This window comes from Entelurus aequoreus, linkage group LG22 (assembly GCF_033978785.1).
Source record: "Entelurus aequoreus isolate RoL-2023_Sb linkage group LG22, RoL_Eaeq_v1.1, whole genome shotgun sequence".
NCBI classification, from domain to species: domain Eukaryota; kingdom Metazoa; phylum Chordata; class Actinopteri; order Syngnathiformes; family Syngnathidae; genus Entelurus; species Entelurus aequoreus.
In genome coordinates, this window is record NC_084752.1 from 2049174 (window position 1) to 2065744 (window position 16571).

Below are 16571 nucleotides of genomic sequence, written 5' to 3' on the forward strand. Positions count from 1 at the left end.
TAATTATTAATTGAATTTGTAAACAAACAAAATATAGTATCAACTCTTTGATTTATGGATGGAGCACCCTTTTGTGTTGTTGTTTTGAGCTAGCTCAGCGGCTAGCTCAGCGATTAACACGTCTGCTCCTGGCTGTATAACCTCATCCTCCAGTGATAATGATACTTCATAATAATACTTGTAAGAAATGCAATTTATTTAAATTAATTGTCGTCGACGTCCACATTGTATCCCACAGGGTATTCTCCATTTTGTTGCTGTGTGTACTCTTTCTGACCAAAAAAAGCATGTTCCTCAATGCTTTTTGTTGAACATGTAACAAAAAAAAAGACGGAGATACCATCTTTGGCGCAATGCTAAGACCTCAATTTTGGTTACAAACGTAATTTGAAGGCGATCCAAAAAAAATAACTGCAGCAGCGTCCGATACATGATCTGAATGAAATGTGCGACCTTGTGTAAAAAAAAAAAAAATTTGGAATAGCAATGTTTTCATAATGTTGAATTTGATCGTAACTGCAGGTTATCTGATGAACAACACACAGCATGCACAGATTATTTTTTTCCCCCTTTGCGTGGCCTCCCTTAACCTCTTCAAGAGGGCCACCTACTCCCAATTCCCCTTTTTAGAGGATTTCCTCGGAGGCGGGGGACTCTCCCGTGTCCCTGGCGATAAGAGCGAGACGGGGTGCTGGAGAGAAAAAAAGGTCAAACCACATTGGGAACAAAAAAAATAATCAAGTGATGGTGATTATGTTACAAGTTTTGGGACATTAAATGGTCCAAACGTTGTCTTGTCCAATAAAGAGTAGGAAGAAGTAGATTAGAGTACAAATATAGAGGGAGCTAACGCAGGGATGACTGTAAAGGGAAAAATAAATAAATAAAACTTGTTATGAATAAATATAAATGTTTAAAAATGATATAAATGATAATAAATGAAAATATATTATAATACATATAATGATAAATAAATAATCACAGAAGTAAAAAACATTGTATTAGTGTCCAGCTCTGGTAATGGCTACATTCGCACCCACCTGCACAAATGTACTTCAAAATGTAACAATCCAAATAAATATGACTGTTTTTTTCTTTACTAGGGCATGCATGTATAATATGCATTAGTTTGACCATTTAAAATCAACGATGATAAAAAGGAGATGCTTAGAAATAGCATAAAAATGCCCCCAAAAACTTGGAAAAACGCGATTCATAGCGTTACTTTTTGGTGTAACCATCATGAGCGTTATGTTCTGGTATATTTCTTTTATATTTTGATAAATCATCATATTTATGTATTACTACATTTAAATAGGGATTGATCAATCTTTAAGCTGTGTGTATTTGATTTCAGTTTGCTTTTGACATCTTATTTAGAATTGTAGTTGAAACTTTTACAACCTTGTGTTGCGCTCATGATGGCGTAACCAAACTAAATTATTTTGAATATTTATTCCCTTTTTTTACATTTAGTATATTTAAATATACTGTGTTTTATGCTTTTTTCTTTTTGGAACATGTACTATACGTATAATACAATAAAGTTTCTAGCAATACTTTGAAAGTAACACTCCAATGTCCATTAGTGGAGCTGTACACATTACGTAAACAAACGCTGGATGTAAGCAAAGACTTACGAGCTTTCCAAGTCCTGGGGAAAAATGTATTAACATTCAAATTGTGATTCTTATTTTCTTAAATTTCTGTATCAATTCAAAACTTTCAAGAGTCTGTTTTTAAAAATATGTTTTTCTGGTGTTTTTTTTTTAGCAATCCACACACTTACTCGCTGTGTGTGTACAGTAGGGGTGTAACGGTACGTGTATTTGTATTGAACCGTTTCGGTACGGGGGTTCCGGTTCGGTTCGGAGGTGTACCGAACGAGTTTCCACACGGACATATTAAGTAGCGTAACGCACGTTGTATAAACAATGCACACCGAGGCACAACACACGGCATGCTAGCAGCTAACGGGCTAGGATAGACTGACCATACGTCCTCTTTTCACCGGACATGTCCTCTTTTGCGGAGCTGTCAGGGCGGAGTTTCTTAAATGCCTCAAATGTCCGGCATTTTGAGTTAGGGTTGCGTGTATTTTCAATGTACGTTCAGGGTTAAGAAGGGGTTAAAAACAAAACAAACAGCAGCATTGGTGAGGGAGGGGCAGAGACAGAGAGAGAGAGAGTTATGATAAACGCGCATGCGTCGCCAGCCTCTGCTTTTTATCCATAGATTTATCACATTTAAATTTGTATTATCTATAGCAGGGGTGTCAAAAGTGTGCCCCGGAGGCCATTTGCGGCCCACAGCTAATGTTTTAAAGGCCCATGGCACATTCTAAAAATACTACTAAAATAAACAAAAACATAACAAAAGTGAAATAAAAAAGCTTAAAGTTTAAATATCATTTAGAAAAAGTTGCAATGTTGATTAATAAAACAAAGCTGTTTTTTTTTCTTTCAAACTGTCATTGCTCAAAACATAATATTGAATCAAAATCAATGTTATTATGAATTATTGACCTATCCAAGGTTCCCATTACTTCACATCAAATATTACACTAAGAAAAATATTTTTGGTGGAAGATTTTGCAAATTTGGTAAATAAATAACCAAAAAGTTTATATTTTGTTGTTTTCTTACTGTACCGAAAATGAACCGAACCGTGACCTCTAAACCGAGGTACGTACCGAACCCAAATTTTTGTGACCGAAAACAATGACTGTTTACTCACTCCCCATTCCTTTTAAAAACAGTTGTTGTTATGTAAACAGAGAAAGTCCAAATAAAAAGAGGTGGCGTACAATTTTTTCGCCAGAGCTTGGGTGACACTGTAAGAGGTTACAGGTCCACACGTTTCTCCTCAATTGAGCAAAATTGAATCCTGCCTCTGTTTGATTCTTTGCCTCTTGTCTTGTTTAATAGATGTCATCAGTGGAGAACCTGACATTAATGATTATTTGCAGAAAAAAAAAATTTGTTTCTCAGTTGGAACATGAAATATCTTGTCTTTGCAGTCTATTCAATTGAATATAAGTTAAAAAGGATTTGCAAATCATTGTATTTACCATTTACACATGGTTCCAACTTCACTGCTTTTGGGGTTTGTAATTGAATTGTGAGTTGTTTGAGTATTCACATGGCAATTATATAATGGCAGAGGAATGAAATATCAGACAGTATGGTTGTCAGCCTTCTTCTCTCTTCCATGTACAGTGTAAAAGTATAAAAAACTATATATTTATATCTATATTTCTATATATCTTGCTCCCCTCAGTACGATTCCACTGATGGAAATTCTCCTCCCCTGCTCGCCCTGCGGAGTCTTAGCCACATCTCCAGCTAATTTACAAAGATCCCGAATTATTCCGTTATCTGCGCGGCTTTAAAGGTTGTAAGGTTGATTAACAAGACTCCCCTCGTCCTGTTTATCAGTTCGGGAGCGTGGAAAATAGCCGGCGATAAGTGCACAGGCCATTAAACATTCTATTTCCCCTAATATTTGTCGGCATCCATCTGCTTAACTGATCTGCCTTCACTTTAATTAAAAGGGATTCCCGTCTTGTCGAGGAGGAGGGGTCATTATGCGGCGGCGGATGCCAGGAGAGGACTTTGTGATGAGTTCAGCGTTCCTTCTGTCCCTGGGTTGCCAAAGGGCTCTTTTCATTTCTGCCATCCTGACTCCTCTCGCTCTGTCAGTTAACCCCTAATGTCTCCCTGCACCTCCTTTTTTAAGCTTTTTGGGAGAATGGGGGACTATTTCTTAGTCCTGTGCAACTTTCTTAGGTCTGTTCCAGCTAAAAAACATCAATATTATCTTTTAATATTTAAATATATATTTATTTTTTTACCAGGGTATGAATAGATTAACAAAAACTGCAAAGAAAGCCAAAACCAAAAAATATTATTAATATTATTGAATATTTATAGATGTACACATGTTGTATTTTATTATGTTTTACTCCAATTTTTGAGATAATTGAGATAATTTAATTTTATTATTCATGTCGTCAAAATACCTGCCCTCACCTTTTTTTTTTTATTTCCTTGCACTACTTTTAATTTGATGTCTGTATAGCTTGTTGGTCATCTGGGAGTGTTTCAATTATTATGCTATATGCATACATTTAAATAGAACTGTATTATTAAAATGTAATGTTTATCAAACTATGGATATACACACTTTAGATTAAGAATAACTGCTAAAAGGAGAAACGGAACAACTAATTAAAAGGAGGAAAAACAAAGGAAATTATAGGTATTATTATTATTATTATTAATAATATTCCTGTTTAAAAAAATTAAATTATAAAATAAATACAGTAATTAAATTACTGATTTCACCAGTTTATAATCACATTTTAAAATAACAATAATGGCTCTCCCCTCGCCAAAAAAGAAAAATTAACGAAAAAATGTATAATAATAATTAAAAAACAAAAAACAAAAAAATAGATGGATAGATAGATAGTACTTCAGGAGAGTTCCCTCAGGAAAATAAAAATTGTCATAAAAAATTCAAATTTCATTAAAAACAAACGTATTATTATTATTAATGTTATTTATATTATTACAAAATTAAAAATTTAAAAATTACCATGGTATGACTTTTGAACTTTAAAATAAGCAAATTATATACAAAAACCAAATAGACTAGAGGCAAACACTAGAAGACAAAATATATTTTTTTGAAAAAGTATGATTATTAATAAATATTTAATAAAATTAGAATACAATTATCAGGATGTGATTAAATGTTGGATTAATCATAAAACAAACACAAGAAAAACTAAAATAAAAAAGATTGGAAATAAAATGGAAGACACACTGTATAACAGTATTGATATTATTACTATAATTATAACCACATTTTAAAATAACAATACTTGCTATATCGCCCCCTGCCCCCCCAAAAAAAACTAACCAAAAAATAAATAATAATAATTAAAGAACAAGAAAAAAATAGACAAACATATTATTATTATTAATATTATTTATATTATTACAAAATTAAAACAATTAAAATTACCATGGTATGACTTTTGAACTTTAAAATAAGCAAATTATATACAAAACCAAATAGACAAGAGGCAAACCAAAGAAGACAAAATATATTTTTTTGAAAAAGTATGATTATTAATAAATATTTAATAAAATTAGAATACAATTATCAGGGTGTGATTAAATGTTGGATTAATCATAAAACAAACACAAGAAAAACTAAAATAAAAATTACTGGAAATAAAATGGAAGACACACTGTATAACAGTATTGATATTTTTATTCTTCATGTGTTAATTTTTTGATTAAAAATTCTATTAAATGACAAAATATACCAGATTATTTGAGTAACTATAAGCAGAAAAAAGCCAAAACACCCAAAAAAGATGGAAAAAAAAAAAAAAGACGACCACCATGTATCCCACCTAATTCGTTCCTTCCCTCCGCCCTCCTCATTTAAACTTTTCCTGCTTACTGGAGTGCGGCTCCTCACTTCCAGCTCCAGCAGGCATGAAGTATCCCGTCTTCTAATGGTTTGATTTGGCCAACACGAGTTGGATCGATGCGACTGTTTACACTTTCTTCCTCTCCTCATCCCTTTTTGTCTTTTTTTCTAATTTAGTGTTCCCAAACCATGGACAGCGGCGTGAGGGCGCGTGCTGCGCTTGCATCTTCGCCCTCCTCCCCGCTCTCCATCACTGTCCATTGACGTTCCACCCTTCTCCTCCTCCTCCTCCTCGCTTCCTTTCTTTCTCCTCGTCTTCACTCTTGGCCTGGAAGGAGAGCTGCATGCCTCCACACTTCTGGACAAGACTGATGGCTCGTCAATAGCATTAGCCAGCATTGCGGGCCTCGCTGGTGTAGAACTAAATCAATGAGGTCCCGAATATATATACATATATATATATATATATATATATATATATATATATATATATATATATATATATATATATATATATATACAGTATATATAGACAGTATATATATATATATATATATATATATATATATATATATATATATATATATATATATATATATATATATACATATATATATATATATATATATATATATATATACAGTCTATATATACAGTATATATATATATATATATATATATATACAGTCTATATATACAGTATATATATATATATATATATATATATATATATATATATATATATATATATATATATATATATATATATACTGTATATATAGACTGTATATATATATATATATATATATATATATATATATATCTGCGATGAGGTGGCGACTTGTCCAGGGTGTACCCCGCCTTCCGCCCGATTGTAGCTGAGATAGGCTCCAGCGCCCCCCGCGACCCCGAAGGGAATAAGCGGTAGAAAATGGATGGATGGATGGATATATATATATATATATATATATATATATATATATATATATATATATATATATATATATATATATATATATATATATATATATATATATATATATATATATGTATCTGTATATATATATGTGTATATATATATATATATATATATACTGCATATATGTATATATATGTGTATATATATATATATATATATATATATATATACACTGTATATATGTATATATATATACACTGTATGTATATATATATATATATATATATATATATATATATATATATATATATATATATATATATATATATATATATATATATATATATATATATATATATATATATATATATATATATATATATATATAGTCGCGATCAAAAGTTGACATCCACTTGTAAAGAACATCATGTCATGGCTGTCTTGAGTTTCCAATAATTTCTACAACTCTTATTTTTTTGTGAAAGAGTGATTGGAGCACATACTTGTTGGTCACAAAAACAACATTCATGAAGTTTGCTTAATTTATGAATTTATTATGGGTCTACTTAAAATGTGAGCAAATGTGCTGGGTCAAAAGTATACATTCAGCAATGTTAATATTTGCTTACATGTCCCTTGGCAAGTTTCACTGCAATAAGGCACTTTTGGTAGCCATCCACAAGCTTCTGCTGGAATTTTTGACCACTCCTCTTGACAAAATTGATGCAGTTCAGCTAAATTTGTTGGTTGTTGATTAATAATAATAATAACAATAATAGATTTTATTTTTTAAAAAAAGCACTTCACATTGAGTAAACAACCTCAAAGTGCTACAGTGTATTACATTTATTTTTTTAAAGATATAAAAAATAAATACAAATAAAAACTAGAACAGTAAAATAGCTAAAACTAGTATCTATTCATTTTTTTAAAAAAAGTCTTTTTTTAAAAAAAACAAGGGTTTTTAAGTCTTTGTTAAAAGCATCCACAGTCTGTGGTGCCCTCAGGTGGTCAGGGAGAGCGTTCCACAGACTGGGAGCGGCGGAGCAGAAAGCCCGGTCTCCCATTGTTCGTAGCTTTGTCCTCGGAGGTTGGAGGAGGTTAGCCTGTGTGGAGGATTTGGGGGTGAGTAGTTCTTTGAGGTAGAAGGGGGCATTTCCATGGAGGCACTGGTGGGTTAGTAGGGAGATTAACATTTACTCAAGTTTCTCAGTCTTTTTTGCCACCTGTGCCAGCTTTTTGGAAACATGTTGCAGGCATCGAATTCCAAATGAGCTAATATTTGCAACAAACAACAACAACAAAGTTTTCCAGTTGGAACATTAAATATATTGTCTTTGCAGTCTATTCAATTGAATATAAGTTGAAAAGGATTTGCAAATCATTGTATTCTGTTTCTTTTTTTTTTTTTACCATTTACACAACGTGCCATCTTCACTGGTTTTGGGTTCATTGTGTTATTGTATTAATTGTCATGATATCAGTGTAGTTTTGAATAAGAGACCCTACTTTTGCTTTGTTACACTGCAAAAAGTGAAATCTAAGTAAGATGAAATATCTCAAATAAGGGTGATATTTGCTTATTTTTTGTCTGATAAGATTATTCTTCTCACTAAGCAGGTTTTATGTTAGAGTGTTTTACTTGTTTTAAGTGTTTTGCTCCTAAATGATGTCAGTAAGATATTACAGCTTGTTGCTGAGATTTGATGAGCTATATTGAATAAAACATGCTTGAAACTAGAATATCAACTGTTGTGTCATCAACACTCACAAGTAGAAAACTACTTTTTTAAAGTAATCATTTCTTATTTCAAGCATGAAAAAAAAAATCAAGATAATGGCACTAGCATTTACTTCATTTTAGAATATTTTTCAACATATTGAGCAAAAAGGTCTCTTTTTTTTCTACCAAGAAAAGTGCACTTGTTATTAGTGAGAATATACTTATTTTAAGGTATTTTTGGGTTCATTGAGGTTAGCTAATTTTGCTTGTTTTGGAAAGTCTTGACAAGCCGAATTTTCTTGTTCTATTGGCAGATAATTTTGCGTAGTTCAAATAAAATACCCCTAATTTTTTTTTGTTTTTGTTTTTGAACACTAACTTTTTGCAGTGTGTACACTGAGTCTCATTCAAACTGCTACTTTTATTCACGCCATCATGATATTTTATCCATAATCTACTGAGTCCTGCTTGCAAGGATGTTTTCATTTGGCTCATTAGAGAGACTTGTGTCACATGACCTAGTTTCACCAATCAAACGGAGCCTGGCAGTCACATGACCTAGTTCCACCAATCAAACGGAGCCTGGCGGTCACATGACCTCACTCAAACTACACATTCGGAAAAAAGCTCCATGAGGTAATAACTCTTCAATGTTTATTGACAAAATATGAACAAAATATGTATTTTAAAGTATAATATATATATTTATGTGTCAGTAGAAATGTTCACACTTCAGCTGACAACAATTCCCTCTTCAACTAGAGAAAACATGTTTAGGTAAGTTGGAGATGTTTTTCATGTTTAAGCTAACATTGTGCTAAGTAGTTATATCACTGAATACTGACTTCATTAATTAATGTTTTCATTCTTTTTACTTCTACTTGAGTCATATTACACCAAACTACTCTTATTTGAGTACAATTTGCGGCGACTCGGACCCTCCTCTGCTAACTAGCTTGAATGTAGAGCATCGAAAACATAAAAATATGTGCTTTTTTTTACACGTTAAAGGAAGTTTAATGAAGAGTAATCATCAGCTATGAACAGGCAATTACACTGCAAAAACTGAAATCTAAGTAAGATTAAATATCTCAAATAAGGGTGATATTTGCTTATTTTCTGTCTGATAAGATAATTCTTCTCACTAAGCAGATTTTATGTTAGTGTTTTACTTGTTTTAAGGGTTTTGCTCCTAAATGATCTCCGTAAGATATTACAGCTTGTTGCTGTGATTTGATGAGCTATATTGAGTAAAACATGCTTGAAACTAGAATATCAACTGTTGTGTCATCAACACTCACAAGTAGAAAACTACTTTTTTAAAGTCATCATTTCTTACTTCAGCATGAAAAAAAAAAATCATAATTTGGACACAATTGTGTCTCATAATTAAAACAGATGACAGCCAAATGGACTTTGCTGTTTTATTTTCAATGAAACAATAGAAAATACGCACTCATATAGTAGTACAGTTGGCACAGTACAGTAAACTGACAGTTAATATTTAAACATTTAACATTTCTGAACAGAATTAGTTCATGCACATTCAGATAAATTCTTCAAAATTAAAATAAAAAAAATTGGGCCGGGGGCCGGGCTGTATATATGCGCACTAATTGACTGAAAGAGCACGCACTTGGCGCGATGATGTCATGTTATCCATGGAAAAATGCATTTTTAGACAATATGATTTGCCTGAGCGGCTAGGAGACCCCGAGAGTAACAAGCGCTTGCCTTGTTGCCTTTCCATTAAGAACAATAAACTAGTTTTTAGTATAAGTTTGCTGGTTTCAAGAAATGTAAGGCCGAGCGCATATCATTATGTCAAGATAATGGCACTAGCATTTACTTCATTTAAGAATATTTTTCAACATATTGAGCAAATAGGTCTCGTTTTTTTTCTACCAAGAAAAGTGCACCTGTTATTAGTGAGAATATACTTATTTTAAGGTAAATGTTTAAAATGTAATGAAAAAAGTTGGACTGTTGACATTAATTACACAAAGCTGCCAGGCAGGCTGATTTTCTTCTTTGAAGCTATGATTGCTCAAAAAAAAAGTAATGAATCAAAATCAATGTTTTTATGAATTATTGACGTATTTGAGGCACCAATTACTTCACTTCAAATATTTAACTTTTGAAATATTCTTGGGAAAAATATTGTTTGCCATATATAAAAACAAAAAACGTTCTCGACAAAAAGGCCATAAAAACAAACAAAAAGTGTTGAATGTAAAAAAATTTTTAAAAAAAAGTGTGTGTGTGTGTATGTATAAATATATTAGTGTTGTCCCGATACCAATATTTTGGTACCGGTACCAAAATGTATTTCGATACTTTTCTGAATAGAGGGACCACAAAAAATTACATTATTGGCTTTATTTTAACAACAAATCTTAGGGTACATTAAACATATGTTTATTATTGCAAGTTTGTCCTTAAATAAAATAGTGAACATACTAGACAAGTTGTCTTTTAGTAGTAAGTAAACAAACAAAGGCTCCTAATTAGTCTGCTGACGTATGCAGTAACATACTGTCATTTATCTACCTATTATTTTGTCTACTTTATTAAGGACAAGTGGTAGAAAATGAATTATTAATCTACTCGTTCCTTTACTGTTAATATCTGCGTACTTTCTCTTTTTTAACATGTTCTATTTACACTTTTGTTAAAATGTAATCACTTATTCTTCTGTTTGATACTTTATATTAGTTTTGGATGATACCACACATTTGGGTATCGATCCGATACCAAGTAGTTACAGGATCATACATTGGTCATATTCAATGTCCTCATGTGTCCAGGGACGTATTTCCTGACTTTATAAACATAATATACATTTTTCTTAAAATAAAAAAGATTTAGTGATGCTAAAAAATATCAATGTAATCAAAGTAGTATGGACTAGATACGCTCCCGAACTTGGTATCATTACAGTGGATGTCAGGTGTAGATCCACCAATGGCGTTTGTTTACATTGTGACGCCGGTGAAGCATGTTTAGCTATTCCTCGTCCTGCAGGGATGATACTTGTAAGAAACTTACTTTATTTGTCGCCATGGAGGCCAGGATTAGTAATTTAGAAGTAGCTAAAACACTGTCAATGGACGTTAGCTAGCTAGCCATGTCTTAAAGCACCTCTCCCTGAGGGTGTTTCAGTGTTATAACTTCACCTTTATCTTTAGTTTTTAAGCCAAAATGTGTCCGTTCTCCTGTTTCTGTCTACACACTGTGTCTGCTTGTAAGTACCCCGTGATTGTGCGCTGCCGAACATGCTTCTCTGCTTGTAAAACCAGCAATGTCATGACGACGACGGAGGGGCGAAGGGGTGGATACTTTTCAGAGGCGGTATAGTATCGAATATGATTCATTAGTATCGCAGTACTATACTAATACAGGTATACCGTACAACCCTAATATATGTATATATATATATATATATATATATATATATATATATATACATATTTATTAAAAAAAACTTTATATTGACCTGAAGTTGATGGAGAAATCAATATTAATTTGTCGAATAATTAAGTAAAAGTAAAAATAATAATATATTACTTACTTTTAACATTTTTATGACTGAGACCCTTCCGGGAAAAGTAAAAAAAATATATATATTGCATTTGTTTTGAAAATATAAAATATCAAAATGGATCCTGCATGTTTTAATTTTTCAGCGTACTGCCCTCAGTGTAAAAGTTGGGACACCCTTGCCTTATAGCTTCCAATGCGCTTATTTCATATGCATGTAAGATTGTGTACCACTTCCAATTTGCTCCCTTTTAGTCATTATCTGCTGCTCTTTTGCCAATGACCGTCTTATTAATTTGCCAAAGCCAGCAGCAGCTTCTCCTCAGACCGCTACATCTTTTAATAACTCTTTTAATCTAACGCTCCACTAATTGGTCAAGATAGCCGTCTCCCTAATGATTTTTTATCACAAGGTAATTAAAGGCTTGAAAAATACCACTTTTTTTTTTTGGGTGGAAATATCCTGATTGAATAAAGGAAAAAAAAAGATGCGGTGACAAAATGCCAGTGACTGATAAATCTTTAATATAAAAATTGTACAAGAATTCTGATACAAATTACAAGAGGTATTTGGACAAAATATGAATAAAATTCCATTTACATCCCAAAAACCCTTATGCATTTTATGCAAAAACAAACAAAAACAAAACAGACAGATATGATACAGAAAAAAGTAAAGATTTCTTTTTTTCATTTTTATTTTTTAAAACAAAGGAGGACCACTTGAAACCTCTCGTCTGCAAATGGGCAACACCTTTTTAGGCAACTTGCAGTATCAATGAGGCTTCTTAGTCACCGTCCCCCCCCTCACAAAAGTAATACTTTGTTCTTGCAGCCGTGTCAACCTTTTAAGACTTAATAACGCAGGTCCTCAACTTTACTACCTACTAATTGGCACGATATTCATCCACACGTTTGAGATCGCGTTTTTTTTTCTTTTAAGACCCTTCTGCTATTTCACAGGTTTCCAGTTCAAATTAAGACGTGGTTGAAAGGAAAAAAATGAAGCATCTATACAAACCTACTTGTGTCTTTATGTGTTCTGTGGACGCCACCTTCAAGCAGTTTAATCCCGCGTAAGCTACAATAACGGTAAAAAAAAAAAAAGACGGACAGTGATGTAACCCAGATACAGAATTTTTTTTTTTTTTTTTTAGCAATCAGCTGTGTATAGTTCCGGTACAGCACAGCGACAACCAGAATCCCAATGAAAGAGTAAATATGACACATTTCCTTCACCACCGTTGAAAATGTGTCCCCTACCATTTCACCTTTGCTATTTTTTCTTTATCAAACCCCGTATTTTGTCCCCGATACGCCGGATTGGGTTACAATTTCTTAATACTAAACTTGGTACACACCTTCAGGTCTCTGACACGTACATGTGTGTAACATTTCAGCAAGATTGGTTGAAAAACATCAACAAAAACTTCAGTCGTGAAGGGATTCATATGGGCCCATTCAGCGCGGTTTACCTGACGCATGAAACGTGACAAATTGGGAATCCCTTCCTTACTGTATGCCAGCATGTATCCCAGAGCGTTTTTTTAAGCACAACCTTTAGGGGGCGCCACTAGGGATGATGTTCGAAACCGATTCTCCTGGTTGTTCAATAAGAAAAGAACCGATTCCATGGACTCAAATCCCTTTTTGAGAACCGGTTCCTGTTATCGAGGCCACTATAGTAAAAAAAAAAAAAGAGTTGGTTCTTTATTCGATTCCCTGGGAACGAATCCCAAATGGGCAATGTTACGCCCATTTGATTGTAGACTCTTACTGACACCTTGTGGCGATATGAAAATACTACGCGTCATTAGTTTGGGCACTTCCGGGTTGACGACGTCAGTTCAGTTCGTGGGACAATTGAGAAGTAGACAATTTGTGTTAGCTCTTACAAGCCGTGGAAAAGATAAATCTGTAAGTAAACTGTTTAACTTGTTTATGTAACTCAATATTAAGGTGGAAAGTGGTTACATTTAATAGTAAGATGTTTATTAAAAAACGATTTTTGTGCACTGTTTCAATGGATGTTTTGAGGACTTAAAATGGCTGCCAGTCGTGTATTTCCACCATCGAAATAGTTTCAACACTCAGAAGTATTTGTTTGATGATAGTACTGTATATTTGTGTGAAGCTAATATTTACATATTGTGTATTACATTTCAGTATGTTAATTCAATCACATAGCTTATACATTTGTCATTGTGTGTATTTCAGTTTTTAAAAAAATAACAGTCCAGTGCAAGACAAAAGTAAAGATCAACAACAATAAAGAGCCTAAATGTATTAATCTGCTTTGGAACTTTATTAGACGTCTTGGATTGTTTGTTAGCTGTCTGCCTGTATGTGTAGTTAGTATGTTCCAATAGCAGCAGAAGTGCACTTTTTGGAGAGCTGTATTATTTTCAGTTTTGTGCCCAAGGGACTGATTTTATTTAACACTATATTATTATTTATACACCTATAGTGATCACAGAGACAGATTGTTTTTGTGTTACTGTATATATTTGTTTTTCTGAAAAATCCCACTTAATATACTTTGGTTAACAGTCAATATTTTTTTTTTTTTTTTTTTTAGGGGGGTAACAGTCAATATTTGTTTATTTAATTTATTTTAGTTTTTTCTTTTAAATTAAAAGTGAGTTTTTGTTAAACCAAATATTGTGTTTTTTTCCATATACAACAACCTATCTGGATTCGATAAGAGAATCGATAAGGAATCGGTTTGATAAGAGGATTCGATAATGGGCTGGAACTTGATAATTTCTTATGAAACATCATCCCTAGGCGCCACCATATATCATTTACGGAAACAGGAGTGTAAAACATTAATTTAAGAATGAATGAAGAAATGTTGTCACATGTCCATACGAAACTTGGTACACACCTCTAGGTCTCTGACACGTACATGTGTGTAACATTTGAGCGAGATTGGTCGAAAAACATCAACTAAAACTTGGAAAGGGATTCGGCGCGGTTTACCTGACACATGAAACGTGACGAATTTGGAATCCCTTCCTTACTGTATGCCAGCATGTATTCCAGAGCACTTTTAAGCACAACCCTTAAGGGTCACCACCATATGTAATTTACGGAAACAGGAGTGTAAAACATTCATTTAAGAATGAATGAAGAAATGTTGTCCATCCCTACTTTTTTAGCGGGTAAATACTGTACATGTGTCGGCACGTTAACACTGCATATTCTTCCTTCTGTGTGCAGCACCGGTCAAGTAAGACGAAAACCAAAGTCACACGGCGTCGCTCACACACACTAATACGTTGAAAAAAACAATAGGAAGGGGATTCATACGGGTTTACCTGACACACGAAACGTGACGAATAAGAGGGTGCACTGTCCAATTTAGCCGCCAGATGGCAGTAGAGTGTTGGCTATCTTAAAATGTGCTGTGTGGCAAGTCCAACTGTGTCGTGGCGCTTTCCGTCATTTTCAGCAGACTGCATTCCCTCTCATCCCCCTTCACGCCAGGTCCACCCAGGAATGGAGCCATATGAATCCCTTCCCTACTGTAAAGCAAAAATGCTGGGCTTAATTAACGCCAGCCACCAATAAATACCCCGCTCCCTTGGCTACTTGGGCCACTGGAAGTACTTGTACCATCTTTGTTTAATTTCACAGATTTTTTTTTTTTTTTTAAGACTCAAGTGCATCATGTCAGTAATTTGTTTTTGTTTTTTTTAAGTACAATGAGCTCGGTCACCGTGGAGGTTGGGGGACTATTTTATTTAAGAAGTGCCGGTTCTTGTAGGGATTCACACGTTCGGTTCAGTCACTTGAAAGTGGCGGCTACCTGGACCAAAGACCAGCGCGGGACACAAATAAAAACAGGAAGTGCTGCTGGCGCTCTTTAGAAGTGTATTCTGGAAGCTTTTTAAATAAAGTTGGTACCTCGGTTTTTGCACGCCACTTTTTTCGTCAGATTCCCCACGAAAGGTATCGTTCATAAACATCGGGCGTAACAAACTAGTCCAGGGGTGTATTCTACCGACAAAAGAAACACAGATTGGAATTTAACACCCCCCAACAAAAACTTGTAAAAAAGTGTAACGAACTCAAATCCCCCCCCCCCAAAATCAAACCTGAAAACCAAAACGGCCGACGATCTGTACATCTTATTATTTATGGTTTTTGATGATTTTAATGCAGGGGTGTCAAACTCATTTTAGATGGAGACAAATCTACTCCCAAGTGGGCCGGACTGGTAAAATCATGGCACGATAACTTAAAAATAAAGACAACGTCAGATTGTTTTCTTTGTTTAAAAAATACACAAAAAGCACATTCTGAAAATGTACAAATCATAATGTTGTTTTTTTACACTTACATGTTGCGGTTAATAGTATTCTATCTTTATTTGTCTTTATTTGTACTTTCTGGATAAATGATGTGATCATGTTCATCAGTCAACTCACTGGTGTTAATTATCAATCTGTCAAGATAAAAAAAAAAATATATATCAATCAAATTACTGTTATTTATGTAGTTTGATCATTTTTCTCGACTGATGTACTAACTTCATGTGCTTTATTTTGTACATATGTAGCATCATCTACATTGCTATTGCGACATCCAGTGGACACATTTAGAACAGCAGTTTCTTTCATTCCAAAATTTCCGGTTCATTTTTATACTTGGCAAACTCATCCAGCGGGGCCGGATAAAACCTGTTCGCGGGCCCTGATCCGGCCCTCTGGCCGTATGTTTGACACCCCTGTTTTAATGCATCCTCTCATGATGCACCTGTGGACACACTTCTTGCCATTTTTAGTCAGTTTTCCAGTTTGCTCAAGCCCTACACTGCAAAAAGTGAAATCTAAGTAAGATGAAATATCTCAAATAAGGGTGATATTTGCTTATTTTCTGTCTTCTCACTAAGCAGATTTTATGTTCGAGTGTTTTACTTGTTTTAAGTGTTTTGCT

At 33.6% G+C, this 16571-nt stretch overlaps 1 protein-coding gene across 3 annotated transcripts in view; it reads left to right on the plus strand.

Moving 5' to 3' along the window:
• The first annotated feature begins 8682 nt into the window (after window positions 1-8682).
• LOC133639945 (centlein-like) overlaps window positions 8683-16571 on the plus strand; it is a 771455-nt gene continuing 763566 nt past the window's right edge. For 2 of the 3 annotated variants that reach the window (XM_062033669.1, XM_062033667.1), the window contains exons 1-2: window positions 8683-8726; window positions 8810-8867. The gene's annotated coding sequence lies outside the window, so the exon portion shown is untranslated. Of the gene's footprint in view, window positions 8727-8806; window positions 8868-16571 lie in introns of all 3 variants that reach the window. The other variant, XM_062033668.1, reaches the window with a different exon arrangement.